Consider the following 24,688-nt stretch of genomic DNA (forward strand, 5'->3'; position numbering starts at 1 on the left):
GACTAATTCGCTTATGCGTAGCGCCCTGAAAAAGGCGATCACAAATGCAGTAGACAGTAGTGTTGCTTCAAATTGTGAGTGGCATGTTAATGGTGTTAGGGATATGATTTTTGAGAGCAGATTTAGTGACACAGGACGTCTGCACTCCTGACTTGGCTGACCTCTTTTCCACCCTTTTAAGGCTTGACTGATGATGAATCTTTTTGTCACATCTCCCCAATTCAGTAGTTGGAAATGAGATGCTACTCTGGTCCGCCACCGCTGCGCTGACGCCCCTGATATGCCCCTCATCATTAGCTGGTGGAGAAATTCTATGGTTACATCTAGTCTGGCTTGTTCACATTGGTTAACCCGTCTGCCTGCTACTAGTCGTATCCAGTCTTCCCATGCCTTACCGTATGCTTTCCATGTTGACGGGGCGACTGACGCTCTGATTAATGGCATCAGCTGTTCGCCACTAGATCCCATAGGGAGGGTGGGCAACTGGTGCCCGACGGGTGGGCGTTGGGGAGGAGCTCTCTGAAAACCTGCCAATTGAATTGTGATAAAGCGTTAGCAGCAGCGTTAGATCCCCCCTCCACATTGTGGCTAGCGCGGACCCATACATTGTGTTTTAGGCACAGGAATGCTAGCCGGCGTAGTAGGCCTAGCACTGGGAGAAACGATGATGCCATCTTATTAATGCAGTGCGCTAGGCTGGTGTTATTTGTTATGAAGCGTATATTTTTGTTCGCTAGGTACGTGCCCCATATTTCTATGGCTACCACTATTGGGAAGAGTTCCAGGAGTGTCTGTTTTTTTGTTAACCCTTGTTCAGACCAATACGGAGGCCATAAGCCTGTGCACCACTAGTTATCTAGTATCGCTGCATATCCGCCCACTTCTGCTGCCCCGGTGAATAATTTTAGTTCAACGTTGGACTGTTCTGCTGACATAAATAACGTGTGACCATTGAATGATTGTAAGAAGGTTTTCCACACCTCTAAGTCCGCCCGAAGCTGCCTGCTGATTCTGATTCTATGACTCGGTTTTAATGCACGTTTTGTTGCAAGGGATAAACGACGAGAGAAAACCCTTCCGACTGGCATCACCCGGCTCGCGAACACGAGGAGACCTAGTAACACTTGCATCTGTTGTAGTGTTACTTTCCGTACTGTGCAAAATCCCTCGATGAGGTGCAGTGTTTTTTGTATTTTTTCTGCTGGGAGGTGGAATAACCTTGCTGTGGTGTCGATTTCGATGCCTAAGAACGATAGCTTTGTTGTGGGGCCTATGTTTTTTGTAGGGCACAATGGGACTCCAAACCGTTGAAAGATGTTTGTGAATTCGTTAAGTAATGATTGGCATTGATATGAGTCTTTGGGTCCGACGAATAGGAAGTCATCTAGGTAATGTGTGACGGACCTATTGCCGGTTTTGTACCTCAACACCCATTCTAGGAAGGAACTGAATAGTTCGAAGTAATAACAGATATTGAACAACCCATTGGGAGGCAAGTGTCGTAGAAGTATTCATTGTCCACTTGGCATCCCAGCAGGTGGTAGCAATTTGGGTGCACCGGTAGTAGGCGAAAGGCGGATTCTATGTCGGATTTAGCGAGCAGCACTCCGGGCCCCGCATCGCGTACTAACATTACTGCTCTGTCGAAAGACGCGTAGGAGACCGAGGCGTCTTCAGACGAAATACCGTCATTTACAGACTCTCCTTTTGGGTAAGATAAATGATGGATAAGCCGGAATGAACCTGGCTCTTTTTTGGGGATTATTCCCAGAGGGGAAACTCTTATGTTACTGAATGGTGGGGTTGGGAAAGGGCCCGCCATTCTGCCTAGAGCTACTTCTTTTTGTATTTTTTGCCTAAGTATTTCAGGGTGCTCTTTTGCAGATTTAAGGTTATTTGCAAAGGTGGGTGATTTATTAAGTTTGAAAGGGAGGAAAAAACTGTATGTGAAACCAAAACGTAACTGCCCCGCTGCGTCTTTCTTAGGATATTGGTCTAGCCAGGGGCCCATCGCGTTTACGCTCACCGGGGTCCTTGGATTCTGACTGTGGGAGTTTAATTGATAATTTGCTTGCGGGATGAGAACATCTTGCCGCGGGGTGGGCTGCACCCCAGGCTGAGCATTCATGTTTGTATCTGCATAAGGCGTAGAAACGACAGCGTCCCTCATTGTACTGCCAGCAGGCCCCTGGTCTACGTACTACCACTGAATTTTGGCCTGCTGTTGCCTGTTGTCCAGTAGCCGTTGTTGGAAAGGGATGGTGTTTCTGTAACAGCATTAATCGCAACCATATGTCTGTAGCTTTTACCCCCCAGCCTAGCTGTGGTTGCAGGGCCAACCGCCTCCGGAACTCTTCATCGTAGCGCCACCATGCTGAACCGCCGTGGGCTTTGTACGAGTTATACACCGTATCCTGGTATATGAATAGTTCTGAGCAGCGTTCCGGATGCTTTTGGCCCATGATGCAACCCAGCACTGAAAACGCCTGTAACCAGTTACTCATTGTCTTCGCGACCTTTTGTCTATTTCTGTTGAATGGTCTGTCGACTATCCTTTTCTCTTTGTCTATAGTATGTTGGTCAGCGGTTACAAGTGCCCAAATGTCGATGTAGTCATTATTCCATATTTTAATTCTGGTTTCCTTGTCTATGTGTGAGCCCAATGGGCTTATCCTGCAAAAGAATGCGTCCTTGTGTACGCTGGCTAATGGTGGAGTTGTTTTAGTAGAATTATGTATAGCGCCTGGTGGCACGGATAGTTGTTCGACTATGGCCTTAAGGGCCGCTATTAAGTTGGTGTTACTATTTCCCATTTCAGTTATACTTATATTGCACGCACCCATTCCTGCGGCTGGAGGAGGGACTCCGATGTGTGGAGGGACTCTGACACCAGTCTCGCTCGGGGTGAGCGGCGTGCCTCTGCTCTTAGACCTGCGTGAAATCGTTGTATCGTGCAGACTGTAAGCTCTGGAGGGTGCCATTGTATCGTTTCTGTCCCCCGGAGGACGGGATCGTTGGGGCTCGACATCTCTGATGCAGAGGATGGTGAGCGCCACCTTGAGGACCGCGACCTGTGACCCCTCCTGTGGGATGCCGATCTCCGCTTTGCTTGAGATGTCCGCTTCCTTCGCCGATGACTTGTGTGCGATGGCGTAGATCTGTCGTCGGAGGAACTACAGCGAGTTCACCTAGAGTGAGTACGCCTGGAGTCTCTGTGTCCCTAAGGGTGTATGGGGGGTTCTGCGCAGTTTACATGTGTCCCGCCGGGACATGTCGGTGCTATTTGTGGCCAGGGCGATGCTATAACGGAGTCAAGCACGTGCGTCGCTGCGCTATTATAGGGGTATATGGGGGAGGCGAGGATGGTCGCTGAAGTGTTTAGGCTCCGCATCGTGTCCATCAGGGGGGTATTGATACTGTGACTGGGCGCTGGATGGGCTGCGGTGATTACAGGGGCCGCAATGTCCCCAGGATGTGTAGTGTCACGTGTTCTGTTTTGGGAACTTTTTCTTTTATTTTTAATAGGAGTTTTTCTGTGGGGGATTGTTTGGGGGGGAAGCAGAGCACAGCCCCCGGCAGAGGATTCCTGTCCGGAGCTCTGCTCTGCCACAGCCCCTGCTGTGTGTTGAGGGGGCGGGGAATGGTTACTAAGTGGCCCGCAGCTTCTTCTGTGAGGCTTCGGGGTGCTGTGCCTAAAGCGCTCTGGAGGACGGGAGTGCCTGCTGGACCTCCGCCCTCCAGGGCGCTCCTCGGCAGGATGCGGGACAGGAGTGTTAACGGGGGTGGGGAACAACAGGCTGTGTGCTGTCTCCAGCGCCGGTGGCAGGCAGGAGACCTGAATCCCCTCTGTGCCCGCCGCCGACATGGAAGACAGCCCGCACTCATTTATTAGTGCAGAGGAGCCCTGCGCCCGCAGTAAGTGAGGCGCAGGGTCCACCGCCGCACTAGCTTCAGCTTCCTGCTCCGCCCCGCAGCATTCTGAACTGGGGGGCGTGACCTGTGGGGTCACGTGGGGCGGACACGCGCCCTGTACATGCGCATCGAGCGCTTCCTGCCCTCCAGCTCCGCCTCCCCCAACATGCCTCTCTAGCCTAGTGGAGTCACGCGCCCGCTTCCCTGCTCCGGCGCGCGACCGCAGAGAGGAACCCCCCAACCCCACGCCGGCGCGCGCCCGCTGCCCTGCTGTCGCTGCGCGCCCTTCCCCACTGGCGTGCGGCCACCGGACCGCCACGGCTGCCCGCTTCCCCGAGTCAGCGAGCGCCCGCAGCACTACCGCAGCCGCCTACCGCCCCGGGTTGAGTGGCCCGATGAACACTGTAAAGTTGTGCGGATGCAGCGATCGGGTGAGGAAGGGGATCGGGACCAAGCCGCGGAAGTAATGCAGCCCCCCGTTCCAGATGACCCGACCGCCGTGGAGGGGACCGTTGTACCGTGGGCAATTGGAGTGGGTGAGTAGGCCCAAGTGGTGAGGGGACTGGGGAATATGATGTTCCCATAAGGGGTTGAGGGCCAGGGGCAGGGTGATCTGGGGATTTAGAGCTGGAGCCAGGGGGATGAGCGCTGAGCCCCGACATGAGAGCCTGTAACCAGCGCTCGCCCCCCTGTGCAAACCCAGCCTGGAGGGCCTCAGCAATCTGACCTGATCCTGAAATCTCCATGACGTTCGACTCCGGGACCAGCAAAGAAAGGAAGTAACGTGGGATGTCCCGGTGTTTATGTATCCATGGGATGGCTTGTAGCAGCCGTCCCTTTCGCTTCATTGGATCCTTCTGGGGGCTTCAGGATCACTGGTCAGTAAGGGGCAGCGAAGGGGGGGGTCACCAATCGCCATGGCCCGGGGAGGGGCCACCACAGTCAGTGACTCCCTCCTTATTTAGTATGGAGTCTACCATTATGTCATCAAGATGGGTTTGTTGTGATCTACATGCCAGATGAGTAAAAATGGGAGCATTAGTCAACCCAAATGCCATCACAAGGTTTTCATAGTGCCCCTCAGGAGTATTGAAGGCCGTCTTCCACTCATCTCCTCAATGTGAATGAGATTATAAGCCCCCCTGAGGTCTAGTTTAATCAAATTGTAGGAGCCAAATGGTTTTCTAAAGAGGTCTGGGATGAGAGGGAGAGGATATGCATCCCAGACCGTGATCTGATTAAACTCACAAAAATCAAGGCAGGGGCGCAACCCCTAGTCTTTTTTTTTTTTGACAAAGAAAAACCCCACTGCAACGGGAGATGAAGAACGTCTTATATGGCCCTTTGGTAGACTTTCAGTGATCTAGTTTTTCATGGCCTACCTCTCTGAACCAGAGATATTATATAACCTGCTTTTTTGGCAGGTTGGCCCCAGGAATAATATTACCGACGCAATCATAATGATGATGGGGTGGAAGTTCTTGACACCCCTGTTCAGAAAACACATTCCTGAAATCAGACCCACCATGGCTATCCGAGTGACCAAGCAGTGTTCTTGGCAATACTCGCTCCATTTTACCACTTCCCGAGTCTGCCAGTCTAAGTGCCCACGATGCAGAAATGCTCTGGATTTTTCCTGAGCGTTTCTGCATCTCCCTGGCAGAAAAAATGCATGCGGATTTTACATGTGTTTTTCCTGCCAGGGACAAGCGTAAGTGAAGCGTTTTTTCACATGCATTTCCGCATGCGGGTTGTCAAGCGGTTTCCAAGCGATTTTAGCATCACTTGGAAAGTGCTTGACAACTTGGTCACACTATATAAATCCATGCAACCGGCATGGATTTATATAGTGTGACCAAGTTAATAGTTGAAGAAAAAAGATTAAAAATGGTAAAAAAAAAACAAAAAACAAAAACATTTTACTTACCTTCTGATGGCCCCTGGTCTCTTGTATGGCTCACGGTGGTGTGAAAGGACCTTCCATGACGTCATTTAGTCATGTGACAGGTCACGCGACCGCCGACGAGCCGTACAAGAGACTCGACTCAGCGGAGAAAAGACCGGGGGCCATCACAAGGTAAGTATAATGTATTTTTTTCTTGTCTTTTTTTTTTTTTTTTACAGGTACCATGGTACCCGGGTCTGGAGGAGAGTCTCCTCTTCTCCAGACCCGGGTACCATCCGCACGTTGAATCGCTTAATATCCGCATGTGCACATGTAGTCATGCGGATATTAAGCAATTCAATGCAAGTCAATGGAGGTAAAACGTCGCGATTACGCAAAATAACTGGTAGTGCTGCGGATTTTTACGCACGGATAATGCGCAGCGGAAATTTCCTCAGCATGTGCACAGCACATGCGGATTATCATTGGGGAACATTGCAGACCTTCTACCAAGCGTTTAAGCGTTTCTGCAATGGAATTGCCGCTGCGGAAACGCTTAAAAGATAAAGTGGGCACACAACCTACCACAGGATTGTGCAGCGTAAACCAAGGTAGTCTAAGGACCACAGGAGAGGGCAAGCCCTCTAGCACATAACAGTCAATAAATTTTGAGTGCAAGGCCCCTACCTGCAGATGTAGCACACGAGCGATAAGAGTAAAATACCCCTAGCTCAAGGGTGCAGAGTCAATGGCGATTATGGGTGTTGAGCCAGAAAATTTATGAGGTTTGAGGTCCTGATCGAACCTAGCGTCGATCAAAATAAACCCCGCCCCACTGTCCAGAAAGGCAGAAATTACCACCATACTTTTGCCAAGATGGATCTTGGACGGTAAAAAAAAAAATTGTGACCTACCCACAGAGGAAATAAGTACACCCCCGAGTTGCCAATTCACCCCGCAACTCGGGCGCCTTAGTTTTCTGGTGGGTGTTTAGGAATTTAGGAAAGACACACACACACACACACACACACTCCCCCTTTCCGCCAAACTACAGTTGGACCAACAGAACAAGTCGCCACACCCAACAGCATGGGTTCCTCAGTTAACTCAAACCTAGGGGCCCTTGACCCCAGGCCCCCTGCAAATTGGAGTGTCTCCTTATGTATCTGGCAATGACAGCGGTTAACACACAAACGCCTCTTCAAAACAACCAACACCTCTGACTCCAGAACTAGGCAGCATAAATCTAACACTGGCAATCCAAGATTGCCAGAGGCGAGTATATATAGGAGAGGGGAGAGGCCAACACTGAACAGCTGAGACCATCAATGCTGGAAAGCTCTAGCAGCTCTCAACTGAACAGATTAACCTTTGCACTGCTAGCAGAAACCTTCACGGTTTAATATGATAGTGAAGTGCTTCTAATCAGTGCAGGAGCTCAGACGTCGCAGTCTTCTGGCCCCTCTAGTTACGGTAAACCCGTGGTACCTGGATTCCAGCGATGTGTCACTTACCGAGCTGCTTGATGCAGTGTTGATAAATTCCCTTTATTAGCTGCAGATGTTCTGCCTATGCACAGGGTACACAGAAAGCTGTCAATCAGTGGTGCGGGTGGGGCTATATATAGAGCTCATGAATGTGGAGGACTACATGGCAGCAGGTTTACTAGTCCTTGAGTGATAAAACTAAAACAAGCAGCCAGTTATTGACACATGGCTGGAATCAGAGTCTCTGTCTTTATATAATCAGAATCTAATAAGAGTATAGATGCAAGTGTACAATAAATCTGGAAGAATAAAGAAGTAATCAGTATATCATAAATTATATCTACCCTACAGGTAGCATATGCATTATAATTACATACAACGTCACTAAGGAAAAGTACCTCATTTGCGTCGACCACCAATAATACACCTTGGCAAGCAGAAAGGGACCTTGAAACTTCGTAGCTAAAATCAACATGACCCTACAAAAGTACAAAAACGTTAAAAGGGAAAACATGTTGGACAAATATGGATTGATGGATACAAGGCGCATTCTTAAATAACCATGTATAAATGTGAGGGGAGTCATTTCGTATGTAGATGGACAAAGAATGCTGAGCGTTGGAAACATGTTGCTATGTTGCATAAATTTTTCACTTGAACCTTGTGGATTAATGGACTTTTAAAGATGAAATAATAAAGATGGATTTTATGGAGCTGGAGTTCCTTTTCTTTTTCCTGTGATTTACACACGTGTGGCCACACGATCTCCAGGCTTCAGCACGCCGAGAGCCGCTGTGGGTGAGCTGGTGGTTTTTTTTCTATAGCATTTTTAAATAGGCTGTGCCAAGATCGCAACTTTTTGGCTATTCTGTGGGGGGGGGGGGTGACAAGCGGGACCTCCAATGATCAGAAGAACAGATGTCTCACATCCCCTTTTTTAATGGAGTGGTGCCATTGTCTACGGGACTGATGGAGATAGCTGAGCTCTGAATTCGGCCATCTCCGGCAGCCCATTACACTTTGAGTGGAGCAGCAGTGCACGCGCTCATCGGCCAATCCATTGGCGTAATATGGCTCGTGCACCTGATTTCCTGTGATTGGGGTCCCAGAGATGGGTCCTCAGCTATTAGCAAGCAATCTGTTCTGTAGAAAAGCGATAAGTTGTAATCTGAGAGCAAACTCTTTCAATTTTAAAATATTGGATAGCTCTTATGGGCGTCTATAAAAAAAAAAAAAAACAGTGTGAGATCTACAGGGTCGGCCATTTATATGGATACACCTAAATTAAATGGGAATGGTTGGTGATATCAACCTGAAACAACGGATACTGGAAGCCTGTGCTAGCATTTCTTCTGCGGTGTTGCTATCAGTGTGTCAAGAGTGGGAGAAGAGGGTTGCATTGACAATCCAACACAATGGGCAGCACTTTGAACACATTTTATAAGTGGTTATAAACTTGTACAAAACTCATGAAAGAATAAAGTTACGTTAAAACAAAGCACACCATTGTTTTCCTTATGAAATTCTCAATAAGTTTGATGTGTCACATGACCCTCTTCCCATTGAAAAAATAAAGTTGGATCCAAAATGGCCGCCATGGTCACCACCCATCTGGAAAAGTTTTCCCCCTCCCATATACCAATGTGCCACAAACAGGAAGATGATATCACCAACCATTCCCATTTAATTTAGGTGTATCCATATAAATGGCCCACCCTGTAAAATAATAAATTATTATTATTATTATTGCAGCTGCTGCATTTTGTATAACTCATTCAGTATCTGAACATCTGCAACAAGAGCACAGAGAAACAAATCAAGAAGAAACGTCACACTCACCGGAGTGTGGATCAGGTTCAGGAGATACTTCTTTCCCTCGTAAGTGTAAACCAGAGACGCAGTCTGAGCCTTCACCGTAATCCGGGCTCCCTCTCCACCTGCAGCTTGTCCAGAACTTGCTTATTGGAGGCGGCTTTTGGAATACACCCTGAGGGAAGGAGCGAGACCCCAGAATCCACACTGTTAGCTCGTGGTGGCAGTGTCCCCCTCCATACTAGTCTGTCAAGGTTAGCTTGTTTCTGTGTTTTATATATGTATTTTATGTGTGTAAACCCTCTTCATGTGTACAGCAGCCTGGAATGAACGCTGCTTAAAAAATAAATAATAGAGTAAGGCCTCATTCAGACCACAGTGATTTCTCTTGTAGGTAAAAAAAAAAAAAAGACCGATTTTCATCAGCTTTGTTTTACATCCGAGAAGTTCTAAACTTTGATTTGGATCAAAATCCGACAGGTCAACGTGTTTCGGTGAAAAATACGCGATTCGCAGAAATATGTGAACAGCCCTAGACTATAATAGATATGAGTTCTGTGAAAAACAAGGATCGAGCTCGTACGAGATCCAACATTTCATTCTATAAATCTACATAAATAATTAATAACGTGCCAAATTGATTTTTTTTGTGTATGTTTTGCGTGTACGGAGGGAAAGTTCCCAGTGCTAGTGTCTATGGTGCTCCATTAGGCTAGGGCTACCTTGTGACTGTGTGTGGCGCTACTGATTGAGCAATAGCTCCAGTTCAAAGCAATACACTAATTTTAAAAGGAAATCTGTTTGACCTCAGATGTGGGCATGCAGGCCTTTGAAATGTAAATCTAAACCAATGGACACTTTTACATCTTCTACCTGTTGCTGCACTCCTAAGTAATTAGAATTTTGGTTCACATGTAAATGAGGAGTTAAGTCTCTGTCTCCTGAGATTATCTCCCACAGCAAGCATCCGTTCTCTTTAGGCTACGTTCCCATCGCTTTTGACGAGTTTTCGATGTTGCAGATTTTCTACAGCATTCCTGCACCTATTAAGTAAAATAGGTTACTTGTTTTTTTTTTCTTTAAATCTGTAACATCAAAAGCTCACTGAAAGCTCGTGGTGGGAACTTAGCCTCAGTGTCAATGATAGCTCACAGTTTTTTGGGACGTCAGGCACCAAGCAAGGAAAATCAGAAAGTAAGCTATAACTCAAGATAAAGAGGCTGGTGCTGGGCAGGGAAGCAACTTGGAAGGCTGAGGCTCGGTAAGTGCTCCGTTACACCCAGAGCACTCAGAAATGCAGCAACAGATAAAAGATATAGAGGTGTCTATGGATTTAGCTTTCCAAATCCTGCATGGTCATGAAAGGGAATTGGAGGGAGGGGTATATCTGATGGATTCCCTTAAATTATTAAATGGCAATTGCAGTTCACATAGTTGCATACTAGCTAATCATTAGCGCTACAAAAATTTGCACTTCAAGCACCAGTAAAAAAGATTCCTTAGAGGTATCTGGTCACTATTAGTGATGATCGAGTGTGTTCTATCAACCCCTCTGGCGAGCACGCTCGGGTGCTCGCTGAGTATTTTGGCATGCTCGGCCTTTCTTTTAATGTCGCCGTGCCTGCAAGTGTCACGGCTGTTAGACAGCGTGCTCGCCGAAGGGTTTCATAGAACACGCTCGATCATCACCAGTCACTATACATGAGTATACCATAAAAAATAACATATTATATAGTGAATAACACAGACACTATTCAATACAGCAGGGTTGAGGTGTATTTTGTGGTACAAAATTACAGTATTTTTGAATGACACCATTCACTTTACTGTGCAAGATATAGAAAAAAGGGTAATGAACTCCAAATAAAGTGAAATGGTGCAGAAGAGAAAAAAACAAAAACATTTCACTGCTTTTAAAAAATTCTAAACTTTGCAAACAAATTGTTTGGCTCATGTTTCAATTTTTAATACTTACCATTTTGGGGTACAACTTTTTGATTGCTCCATCAAATGAATAGTCATAAGTTACTTACCGGTAACGGGATTTTTCAGAGACCATGACAGCACCACGAGAGAGGGGATCCGCCCACCAAGGAGAGGAAACCTACAGGCTTAAAAGGGCGCCGCCTCTCTCCCGCCTCAGTTTGGATTACAGAGAACTGAGAGGACCGCCAGGTTAATGAACACAGCAAACAACCACAAAGTTGCCATACCACACGACACCTATTGAGTGTGAGATTATAATTTATAAAAGGGGAGTGCTCCCACAAACGTGAAGGGAGGGAATGTAAGGGTGCTGTCATGGTCTCCGAAAAATCCCAGTACCGGTAAGTAACTTAAGATTTTATCGGTCGACCATGACAGCACCACGAGAGAATTACAGGGATGAAGTAATCTATTGAAGGACCACAGCCTGGAACACTCTTCTCCCAAAGGTGAGGTCAGCCGATACTATATAGGTTAGATATGGGGGTGTCTATGGAATGTAGAGGGACAGGACCAGGTAGCAGCCTTACATATGTCTTCTAATCAAGACACCTGTCTTCTCAGCCCAGGAGGTCACCACAGCCTGGGTGGACTGAGCCTTCAACCCTCCTGGCACTTCCTTGCCGCTAGATGTATATGCTAGAGAAATGGCCTCCCTATTCCATCTAGCTATGGTGGACTTTGTGACATTAGACCGTTTTCTAGCCCCTTGGTAGGATATAAATAAAGAGTTATCTTTAATAGCTTTTGGTAACTGAATGGTACCTAACCACACATCTCCTCACGTCTAACGTATGTAACTCCGCCTCTTTCTGGTTACTAGGATTTGGACAAAAGGAGGGTAGGAGGACTTCCTGAAGTCTGTGGAAACGAGTGGCTACCTTAGGGAGAGAGAGAGTGATTTTTAGACTAGATCCTGCCTATCATCCAGAATTTGAGTAAACGGCGAGGCCATAGACAGGGCCTGGTTGTCACTAATGCTCCTGGCTGAGGTTAAAGCTATTAACAAAGTGGTCTTAAGGGAGAGGGAGTTAAGGGTTGCTGACTATTAGCTCAAACGGCGAGCTAGTCAAGGCCTTTAGAACCAAATTTAAATCCCAGGGAACCAAGCTGCTTTTAATAATAGGTCTAGATCTAAAAGCTGCCTTAATGAACCGAGAAACCCAGTAGTTACCCGCTAGATCACAGCTATATAGGGAACCCAAGGCAGAAACCTGAACTTTAAGGGTGCTGGTGGATAACCCTAGTTCAAGACCTTTTTGTAAAAACGCCAAGATTTTTCCTATTGGCGCCTTCCCCTCCCCCATCAACCCCAGGTTTTCAGCTGTGCATCAGGATGGTTACTAGACCTTGGGAAAAACGTTTCCGATTTAGCAGTGTCTTTTCAAGTTCCACACCGTCAAGTGGAGGCCAGTTGCTTGAGGAAATACGGAATCTCTGGAAGAACCCAAGGATCGGAGATGGACATGCTCCTCAGGCATGAGAACCAGGGCCTCCTGGGCCAAAAGGCTGCGATCAGCAGAACCCTGGCCTTGTCCTCCCTGATCTTTCTTATGACTATGAGAAGAAGAGCCAACCAGGGGGAGGCATACGCCAGGCTGAAATCCCAACGTATCAGGAGAGCATCCACAGCTAGGGGATTTAGGGAACACAAGATCTTTGTCTTCCGATTTAGTTTTGTGGCAAACAGATCTACCTGACCGGAGGGCCCCCCACCCCCCCATCTTCGGCTATTTGGGTAAAAATTCCTTGATTTAGTTCCCATTCCCCTTGCATCAGAGGATAGCAGCTTAGGAAATCTGTTCTGGTGTTTTCTTTTTCCCTTATATGGAGGGCCATCAGGGAAAGGAGGTGACTTTCTGTAATCTGGAAGAGATGATCTGTCACTCATCAGCAATCTTGACCATGTGTCCCCCTGGTGGTTCACATATGCTATCGCAACTAGATTATCCAAGAGGATCTTTACATTCTGGCCCTGAAGGAAAGGTAAGAAATTATTCACCGCCTTGTCTACCGCCAGAAGTTCTTTTGCATTGGAGGAGAGACCCTTTTCGATATCTGACCAGGTCCCCTGGGCTCCCCACCCTCTGGGACTCGCATCTGTGGTAATTGTGCTAGTGACCCCAAGTACCCAGGGAACCCCTCGAGATTGGTGGCAGGATGAGCCTAACCTCTATAAAGATTTTACTGACCTGGGTGATAAGGACTAGAGATGAGCGGTGTTCGACTAGAACTGTTCGCCAATCTCAAATTCGAGCTGTTTTGGGCGGTGTTCGAGTCGTTCAAAGAACGCGAACGATTTGCAAAAAATTCGGCTGTTCGAGGTTATGTTCGATAACTGTTCGTGCACCAAAAGCGTGCATGTCTGGTGCTATTTAGAGCACCAATCATGCAGGGATTGTCTGCCACTCACTGTAATGCCACAGCCATGGTGGTTGTGGCATTACAGTGGTTGCCCAAATTGATGGGAACAGTGCTCACAGTGAAACATGAAAAGCCGGCAATTCAGCAGCGGCATACACCGGTACCCGACAATTTAGAACCGAAAGAATAAAGCATCACACATAGATTAGATAGAAACATGTCAGTCACATATATAAGAAGTACAGTGACAGTGTTGGTTACTGTACTTGTCATTTAGTGTTAAAGGATTTATTAAAAAAAATATTGGTGTTTTCATGCACCGTCTCTTTAAAAAAGCCGGCCGGCAATTCAGCAGCGGTACCCGACAATTTATAACAAAAAGAATAGAGCATCACACATAGATTAGATAGATAGAAACATGTCAGTCACATATATATGAAGAACAGTGACAGTGTTGATTACTGTACTTGTCATTTAGTGTCAAAATAAAGGATTTATTAAAAAAAAAATTGGCGTGGAGTTCCCCATAATTTTAGTCACTAGCGGTGGTTAAGCAGACAGCTGGGGCAGATGTTTGAAGCCTGGGAAGGGGGTAATACCCATGTAGCTTCCCAGGCTACTAATATCAGCCCCCAGCTGAATACCTAGCCTTTACTAGCTATTAAAATGGGGGACCCCCTAAAAAATGACGTGGGGTCCCCCCTATTTTAATAGCTAGCAAAGGCTAGGCAGACAGCTGGGGGCTGATATTAATAGCCCAGGAAGGGTGCCATGAATATTGGCCCCCTCCCAGGCTAGAGACGTCAGCCGCCCCAGAAATGGCGCATCCATAGGATGCGCCAATCCTGGCACTTAGCCTCGCTCTTCCCACTGCCCTGTAGCGGTAGCAGTGGGGTAATAGGGTTGGGGTTGATGTCAGCTTATAATGCCAGCTGACATCAAGCCCAGGTTAGTAATGGAGAGGCGTCTATAAGACACCCCCATTACTAACCCCATAGTCAAAGTTACAAAAAGACACAAACACCCAGAATAAAGTCCTTTAATTGAAATAAACACACAATTCTTTATTGTTCTAAATGAAACCATACTTACCATCATGCCCATTCCAGCTGAAGCCAACGATCTCCTGCAATAAAAGTAAAATAATAAAGCAACATCATCCTTACCTTTCCATGGTTCCCACGACAGCTTCAGCTCTGCTACATTCACATGATAGGCTGGACCGCAGCAGAACGCTGCCATCCAGCTTGCCATGCGGCAGACACTAAGAAGCGCAGGCATGCTTGCGCTCCTCAGTGTCTGGCTGTGACGGCATCCAGATGAGCCCAGTTCATGTCCAATGAACTCAGCTCACCTCATGCACGTCACTGACAGCGTGGGAAAATTCTCCTGCGCATGCGGTGAGTGCAGGAGTATTTTCCCACGCTGTCAGTGACGTGCATGAGGTGAGCTCATGTCCAAAGAACTCAGCTCACCTCATGCACGTCACTGACAGCGTGGGAAAATTCTCAGCGCTCAGCGCTTGAGCAGGAGAATTCTCCCACGCTGGGATGGCATTGAGGTGACAGGCTGGATCACAGGTGAGTGCTGCCATCCAGCATGCCATCCTTCATAGACACTGCAGAGCGCAGGCATGCTTGCGCTCTGCAGTGTCTCTGAAGTACAGTAACCAACACTATCACTGTACTTATATATGTGACTGACATGTTTCTATCTATCTAATCTATGTGTGATGCTCTATTCTTTCTGTTATAAATTGTCGGGTACCGCTGTTGAATTGTCGGCCGGCTTTTTTAAAGAGACGGTGCATGAAAACACTAATATTTTTTTTTAATAAATCCTTTAACACTAAATGACAAGTACAGTAACCAACACTGTCACTGTACTTCTTATATATGTGACTGACATGTTTCTATCTATCTAATCTATGTGTGATGCTATATTCCTTCTTGTCTAAATTGTTGGGTACCGGTGTATGCCGCTGCTAAATAGCCGGCCGGCTTTTTTTTTTTAAAAGAGAGTGTCTTCTGAGCAGTTTGTCAGCTTTTGGACACCTTTGAAGGTGTTTTCTATGTGTTTCTATGTGGTTTTGTTTGCCTGCCATTGGTTTTAACGGTGTTCGACGAACAGTTCCACGAACATCCCGGTGTTCGACGAACCGAACCCAAACACTACGGGGTTGGCTCAACACTAATAAGGACATCTTCCCTTCCAAGCGCCCCTTAAGAGAAACTACATTATGTAGCAGATCCCACTGTAAAACCCTGGAATGGTATTGTGCTCACAGAACCCACGATATCAGGGTACCCAACAGGTACATTGCACCTCCAAGGGACATGACCGAATTTGCTATGGCTTTCTTCACCGGGCCCCTCATTTATCGTATTTTAGCTTCCGGGAGGTAGCATTCTTGGGATTCGCAATCCCCAAAAACTGCTGAACTGTCGAGTAATCTGGATCGTGTGCTCGCGATTCCGGACGAAATCCGTGACACAGTGACGGCAGGGTGAGATATTGCGTGATCTCCACGGTGCCGTCTCTGAGGAATCCCTGACGCTGCGCATTAAAAAGAATATTGCACAGTGACAAGATCCTGCTGAGCCACTGAGAGTTAGAATTGACAACCGACACATGCGCAGAGTAGCAGGGACTAGCCCAGCCCCTGAAACAGGCATCACTGATGACGCTTCATTCAGGGTGGGGAAAGAGGCAGCAGCAGGGACCGCAGCCTCTGCTCCCTGATCACGTCCGTCTTCATATCCCAGGATGCACTGGGGATTTTCAAACTAAATGTTATCAAACAGGAAGTTGGTAAAAAAAAACAAAATATATACACACATACAAACACACCCCAGTTAGATAAATTTAGATTAACTTCTAATTAAAGTATATTAGAAAAGCAATTACCATATTTTTCGGACTATAAGACGCACCGGACCATAAGACGCACCTAGGTTTTAGAGGAGGAAAATAAAAAAAAAATTAAGCAAAAAATTGTTCATGATGCACTTTTAAGGGGGAGGGGGGTCTTCTGCTGACACTGGTAAAGGAGTAATACCCAATTCTGACAAAATCCCCCATTCCGGTACGCACGGCACCCCTCATCCCCCATCCCGGTAAGTACGGCACCCCTCATCCCCCATCCCCGGTACGCACGGCACCCCTCACCCCCCATCCCCGGTACGCACGGCACCCCTCATCCCCCATCCCCGATACGCACGGCACCCCTCATCCCCCATCCACGGTACGCACGGCATCCCTCATCACCCATCCCCGGTACGCACGGCACCCCTCATCCCCCATCCCGGTACGCACGGCACCCCTCATCCCCCATCCTAGTATGCATGGCACTCCTCATCCCCGTCCCGGTATGCATGGCACCCCCCCTCATCCCCGTCCCGGTATGCATGGCACCCCCCCTCATCCCCGTCCCGGTATGCATGGCACCCCTCATCCCCGTCCGGGTATGCATGGCACCCCTCATCCCAGTCCTGGTATGCATGGCACCCCTAATCTCCATCCTGGAATGCATGGCACCCCTAATCCCTATCCTAGTATGCATGGCACCCCTAATCCCTATCCTAGTATGCATGGCACCCCTAATCCCCATCCTAGTATGCATGGCACCCCTAATCCCTATCCTAGTATGCATGGCCCCCCCTAATCCCTATCCTGTTATGTATGGCCCCCTTATCTTTATCCTGTTATGTAAGGCCCCCCTCAGCCTTACCCTGGTATGTATGGTCCCCTCATCCTTACCTTGGTATGTATGTGACGCACCCCTGGGCCTGTGTCGCGCAGCATTGCGCACGCGGGAGCTTACCCGGAGCCGGATCTGTTGAGGGTTGTAGTCTCGTGGCGGTGACCCGGTCCGTGCCCAGGGAGTCAGACTAAGTGGCGCTGTATTAGCGGTAGATGTTGGACGACTATGCCACCCGTTGAATGCAGCGAAGGAGCTGCCGCTGCAGGGCAGACCGCTGAGGCCGGTGGTAGGATTGTGCAGCGTGATAGTATCACCCCCAACGGGAGGGGTATGGCCTCAGGGCAGCCGACGTGGATGATGGGGGTAGCAGGAATCACTCAGAGACGATGCGGTGTAATTCAGGGTCTTTACTGGTGATAAAGATAGACCCTCCCGGAGTACTGGCTAGCGATCGGGGCCTGGTCAGTCCTTGAGCAAATGGGATATCCCCTGGCCAGGCGGAGTTGTAGGCCTCCCAAACTGACTGTACTCTTCTGGCTACCTTGCTAGAGGCGGGTATAAGTAGCCCACGTCCCTGAGTGTACCGTGTGGTGCTCACCCGTATGGCCGGTGACTCGGGGCCTTCTAGTGGCGTCCGCTCCACGACGGCGGTGCTGGTCCCACGCGTGTGACCGTGCCTTCGGGTTTCTTGGCCAGAGGACCTGAAATCCCCTGCCGGGCGGTTTCTGCTGCTGGGTAAAGATTAGTCCCCACAGCCTCGGACTCCGGGTCCGGTGATAGCTTCTCAGTCAGGGCGAGCTCTGCAGCTGCCAGCCCCTGACTCCTTATAGCACTGCTCCCACAGAGCTCCTGTTGTTTCTTCCTATGCTGCTTCTCTTCTCTGTCTCTACTTCTTCTCTACTCTCTAACCCTGCCTCAGCCCTAGGTTTATATAGGGGAAGTTCTTCCCCTCCCAGGACTGGGCAGGAGGTGTGGCATGCACAGGATCCCTGACCAAGAGACCTCCCACCTGCTCTCAGACATAACATTGCTGTTACTGTGGAAACCAGACCCCTGGGGTGCCACATTCCCCCCTAGTGAAATTTAGTACTCCGGGACTAAACATATTTTTAAACATAACAAGGTATAAACAATAATAGTACAATAAGAAAAACATATAAAGATGGTCACGGCGTGTCCGCAACCGGGTGCAGTTTTTGAAGAAAAGCAAGGTGTCCATTTCACCAAAACAGGGAGACGTAACCAGGTAGGGGTCTGTCCTGCCCCGAGTCCTTAACAGTCTTTAGTCCATTCCTAGGTTACGCTCCAACCATGTACAAGGATTCCCGGTAAATCCACCAAGGACTCCTATAAATAACTAGAAACACATAATTATACACAAGCAACAAGAAAAACAGGTAACCACAAATAAAACAATTTATACACTTCAAATCCTCCAACGTGCGGGTAACTGGCCTCTAGTGGCCCTAGTGGACCTACGGAGCTGACTGTCTAGCCCTGAACTACAGGGTGTAGGAGCTGTCAAGGGTAAACTGGGCAGCTGTCTACCGGCTCTTTGGCTCACTAGGGGTACGGCAGGCTCACTATAAGCAGAGGGTTGATCCTCCTGTTCTGCTTGTGTGGAGTCTTCTGCCTCCTGGACCGGCTGCTCTTCCAGCTCTACCTGTTGCTCCATAGGCACTTGGGATGCTGGTTGGAGGAACGTGAGGACGGGTACCACAACTGCACCATTGACTTGAGTCCAGGACCGAGGGAAGTCTCCGAGCACAGTACTAACCATATCTTCCCTTTCCTCTACGGGTCGATGGTCTTCTTGTTCCTCTTCAGGGTTCCGTAGCTGTTCAGGACACTTCTTCAGGTGATCCCGGGATACAATGGCTATGGTCTCCCCTCCGTCTTTACTGATGGTACAGACTTTTGGGTTCTCGTGGCTTGAGGGCAGTACGGTGTACGGGTCCTTCTCCCACTGGTCGTCCAACTTGTGGAGCCGTCTTTTCCTCTTCAAGACCTGCTCTCCGGGTACCAGGGGAACAGCGGAAGCATACTGGTTGTAAGTTTTCTCTTGTCTTTCCCTAGCCTGACAGAGACTTCGCTCCACGCTCTCCTGTACTTTCCGGTACTGCTGCTGCCTCTCTGTGTCCCAGTCTGCCTCTGGTGAAGTGTCCTCGGGTGTCAGGACTCCCATTTCCAGGTCAACAGGTAACTTACCAGGTCTCGCCCTCATTAGGTAAGCCGGGGTACAGTTGGTGGAACCTACCGGGATGTGGTTGTATAGGTCCACCAGATCGGGCAGCTTCTCAGGCCACAGACTGCGTTCTTCCAGGGGCAACGTTTTCAGGAGATCCATTACCACCTGGTTCATTTTCTCACAAAGTCCATTAGTTTGCGGATGATAGGGTGTCGTCCTTATCTTCCGGCAGCCATACAGATTGCAGAATTCCTGAAAGACCTCCGCTTCAAAGGCAGGTCCCTGGTCCGTCAGCACTTGGTCCGGGTACCCGTGTGGGCGGCAGAAGTGCTGCTGGAAGGCTCTAGCTGCTGTTTGAGCCGTTAAGTCCTTAACGGGGACGACAACCAAGAACCGGGAGTAATGATCCACAATGGTTAACGCGTAGACGTAGCCACTTCTGCTTGGGGTCAGTTTTACATGATCCAAGGCTACCAGTTCCAACGGCTGCCGGGTGACGATGGACTGCAGGGGAGTCTTCTGGCTGGCACGGTCCTTCCTTCTTAGGTTGCACGGGCCACAGTCTCTGCACCACCTCTCGATGGTTCCCCTCATGCCTACCCAGTGGAACCGCCCACGCAGCAGGAACTCCAGCTTCTTCCATCCGAAGTGTCCAGCCCCGTCGTGGTATGCTTCCATCACCATGGCTGCGTCTCTCCGTGGCACCACTACTTGCCAGATTAGTTCATGCGTCCGGGAGTTAACCATTCTGCGGCACAACTTCCCCTTGTAAAGGAACAGTCGACTCTTCTCAGCCCACAGTTGCTTGGCTTCCTCCGGAGCGTCTGGGTCAAGGCGAGCCTCTGGCCGAGTCAGCATCTCCTTCACCAGCCGGACGGCAGGGTCACTGTCTTGCGTTTCCTCCCAGTTGTAGTGAGGCAAGGGGTTAAATGTAGCGGCTTGCTTACTCCTTACCCGATGGGAATACTGGATAGTCCCATGACGGTGGAACGCGGGGAGTTCGACTTCTTCCAGTCCCTCTGGATCTTCTCCTACGTCCGGTAGGTTTGGCATCCTGGACAGGGCGTCCGCGTTGGTATTGGAGCGTCCTGCCCGGTATTTGATTGTGAACTCGTAGTTGGACAGACGGGCCATCCATCTCTGCTCTAGGGCACCGAGTCTTGCCGTGTCCAGGTGTGTCAACGGGTTGTTATCCGTGTACACGGTGAACCGGGAAGAAGCGAGGTAGTGCTTAAAGCGTTCGGTGACTGCCCACACCACTGCCAGGAACTCTAGCTTAAATGAGCTGTAATTCTCAGGGTTTCTTTCGGTGGATCGCAGTTTTCGGCTAGCGTAAGCGATTACTCGTTCTTTCCCCTGCTGGATCTGGGACAGTACGGCTCCTAGCCCGATGTTACTTGCGTCGGTGTAGAGGATAAAGGGCTGGCTGTAATCAGGGTACGCCAGGATTTCATCCCCCGTGAGGGCCATCTTCAGCTGGCGGAAGGACTCTTCTTCTAACTTCTCCATTTGAAGGGCGGCTTCTGGTTCTTGGCCTTCCGGGACTGGCCTATCAGGAGGTCCTGCATAGGAGCTGCCTTTTTGGTGAAACCGGGGATGAATCTGCGGTAATAGCCTACCAACCCGAGGAACTGCCGCACTTCCTTTACACTGGAGGGACTTGGCCATTCCTTAATTGCGGTGATCTTATCAGGGTCGGGAGCCACTCCGTCAGCGCTCACCACGTGTCCCAGGTACTGCACCTTTGGTTTCAAGAGGTGACACTTGGAGGGTTTTACCTTTAAGCCGTAGCTTGCCAGAGCTTCGAACACTTCCGCCAGGTGTTTCAGGTGGTCCTCATAAGTCTTGGAATATACGATGACATCGTCCAGGTACAACAGGACCGTCTCGAAGTTTCTGTGGCCCAGACAGCACTCCATTAATCGTTGGAAGGTTCCCGGTGCGTTGCAGAGTCCGAACGGCATACAGGTAAACTCGCTAAGTCCCATCGGGGTGGTGAATGCGGTCTTCTCCCGGTCCGCCTCTGCTACAGGAACCTGCCAGTACCCGCTAGTGAGATCCAAGGTAGAGAAGAAGTTAGCAGATCTTAAAGCAGCCAAAGACTCCTCTATCCTTGGTAAGGGGTACGCATCCTTGTGTGTGATACGGTTAATTTTCCGGTAATCTACACACATCCTCATGGTGTTGTCTTTCTTTTTGACTAAGACTAGTGGAGCTGCCCAGGGGCTACAGCTATCCCTGATCACCCCAGCCTCCTTCATGTCCCTAAGCATCCCCTTGGCGTGTTGGTAGTGTGCAGGGGGTACGGGTCGATACCTCTCTTTTATAGGAAGATGGTCTCCCGTGGGAATGTGGTGTTCTACCCCCTTGACTCGCCCAAAGTCTAACGGGTGTTTACTAAACACTCTCTCGTACTCTTGAACCACCCGATAGACTCCCTGTTTCTGGTGTGAGGGAGTGGAGTCAGTACCCAAATGTAGTTGCTGACACCAGTCCTCCATTGTTTTCTTAGAGCCGTTACCTTCCTCCGGGGAAGATGGAGGCAAGGGTTCTACGGACTGTATGGAATTTTGATTGATGGTATACAATTTGGCTAGCGTGGCATACCGGGGCAGGTACACTTCCCTCTTCCCGATATTTATTATGCGAACGGGCACCCTCCCATGGCGTACATTGACCACCCCCCGTGCTGTCAAAATGGTGGGCCTACTGTCTGAGTAAACTGGTTCTACCATTGCCTGGTAATCTCTACCTCTCAGACCAATAGCTGCCCGGCACCAAATCATCATTTCACTTTTTGGGGGCATGGCAATAGGGAATGGGTCACACATTCTTACGCTACCAATCTCACCACCGGAGAGTTCCACCTGTTGCCGTCGCATCAGTGCCCGGATCTCTTTCTGGAGCACTCGCTGCTGGCCGGAGCTGGCGTTCTTGGCAACCTGTTGTAAAAGGAAAATCACCTCTGCAAGACAATTTTCAATTACATTAGTTCCTAGAGTTATCTTTGGGTGACTCTCGTGTTTGTCAATGTCTACAATGATCAGTCCCTGTGCTGCCAGTTCGACTCTACCGATTTTAATGGTCACCTCTTTAAATCCAATCTGTGGCACGGGCTGACCATTGCTGGCGATGATACTCAAGTCGTCGTCAGGGTAGCGGGTGATATCCGAGTCATTCCAGTACTGCTTGAAGAGCACGTACGGGATAGTGGTAACCTGTGACCCGGTGTCCAGTAGGGCACTCATGGGGATGCCATCCAGTACCACGGGCAAGACTGGACATCCTCCCACATATTTGTCGCACCAGTTCGATGGGCCTGATGATCTTTTTCCTGGGGTTTGGCCCTCTACCCTAGGTTGTGCCAGTTTAAAGGACAGTACCTTGCCATATGTCCGGGTTGATTGCAGCGGCGGCAGATGGGTTGTCCGTCCTCGTTGTATCGGTCGCTGGGTCTTCCTCTGGCCGGTGGGGTCCTCCTTGGTCGACGCCACGGGATGTCCTCCGGTCCGGATGCCAGCTGGATCTTCCCTGGAGTGGAAACCTGTAAAGACTGCACAGTTCGGGTTAGCGCGGCAACGCTTTTAGCTAGCTCTTGGACCTGATGGTGCAGGTCTGGAGCCGGGTCATTGTTCAAAGCCTGCGCATCAGCTCCCACAGGCCCTGCCGACAAGGGTGCCGCCTCCTGGTGGTAAGTGGTAGTGGGGCGTCTGTGGGTCACAACGCCACCTGGTGCCGGTTCTCGGAGCACCCGGATGGCTCTGTCCTTGAACTGTGCAAATCCCAGATGAGGGTCCTGTAAGGCCATTGCCCGCAACTGGGTTCGGTGGGCATTGCAATATAAACCCTCTATAAATTGTTCAGTCAACAGCCTGTCCTCGTCTCCCACGCCGTCAGGGTCGGTCTGCTTAATGGCTCTCAGGGCCTCTTGTAGGTTCAGGGCATAGTCCCTTATACTCTCATGTGCCCGCTGTTTGCACCCGTAGAATCTAAGCTTGATCTCGGCTGAGGTGCGGGTATCAAAGGTGTCCCTCAGCCGGGTTAGTATCTCTGCGACAGTCCTCCTCCCAGGTGGCCAGGACTTTACCTCCCTTTGGGCTGCCCCGGTTAATTGGGCCACCAGGATGCTCGCTTTTTGCTCCTCTGTGAGGGGATACACCTGGAAGAGGCTATCCAGCTTTTCTCTAAAGTCATGCAGGGTATGTGACTCCCCTGAGTACTGGGGTAGCCAGGCTGCCCCCGGGATATAGGGCATGGTGAAAGGCATGACCGCAACAGCGGTGGCGCTGGCGGGGGTTGAAGCGGTGAAGCTCTCCTCCGTATCCGACATCCTTCTCCCCCCTAGTGGACCGTGGCCTACCTTGCGATGATCCTCTTCCGTAGGCCGCGGCTCCGCAGTGGATCGTCAGGGTTGAGGACCTTCCGTCGCGCTCCTGTGACGTCGGCGTCTGCTGGGCTCCTTCCAGGACCTTACGCAACGTCCGGACGTGAGGCGGGGCTTCAGTTCTCGCGCGCTTTCGGAGTCCACGCCCCTCTTCTTCCCGCGCGGCGTCTTCAAGATGGCGTCCAACGGCGGGAAAACTCCACGGATGGCGGGAAGAAGGCAGAAGATGGCGCCGGATGGCGGGAAAACTTCGCGGATGGCGGGAAGAAGACAGAAGATGGCGCCGGATGGCGGGAATCTTCACCACTGGTAAGTTTGAACAGTCTTTTTCAGGCACGCAGTACCCGGTGGTTGCGGGCACGAGATCCTGCCGACTACGCCAAAAGTTGACGCACCCCTGGGCCTGTGTCGCGCAGCGTTGCGCACGCGGGAGCTTACCCGGAGCCGGATCTCTTGAGGGTTGTAGTCTCGTGGCGGTGACCCGGTCCGTGCCCAGGGAGTCAGACTAAGTGGCGCTGTATTAGCGGTAGATGTTGGACGACTACGCCACCCGTTGAATGCAGCGAAAGAGCTGCCGCTGCAGGGCAGACCGCTGAGGCCGGTGGTAGGATTGTGCAGCGTGATAGTATCACCCCCAACGGGAGGGGTATGGCCTCAGGGCAGCCGACGTGGATGATGGGGGTAGCAGGAATCACTCAAAGACGATGCGGTGTAATTCAGGGTCTTCACTGGTGATAAAGATAGACCTTCCCGGAGTACTGGCTAGCGATCGGGGCCTGGTCAGTCCTTGAGCAAATGGGATCTCCCCTGGCCAGGCGGAGTTGTAGGCCTCCCAAACTGACTGTACTCTTCTGGCTACCTTGCTAGAGGCGGGTATAAGTAGCCCACGTCCCTGAGTGTACCGTGCGGTGCTCAACCGTATGGCCGGTGACTCGGGGCCTTCTAGTGGCGTCCGCTCCACGACGGC

The sequence above is a fragment of the Phyllobates terribilis genome, unplaced genomic scaffold (assembly GCF_046119375.1).
Source record: "Phyllobates terribilis strain yellow unplaced genomic scaffold, ASM4611937v1 Scaffold_110__1_contigs__length_5578470, whole genome shotgun sequence".
Classification (NCBI taxonomy): domain Eukaryota; kingdom Metazoa; phylum Chordata; class Amphibia; order Anura; family Dendrobatidae; genus Phyllobates; species Phyllobates terribilis.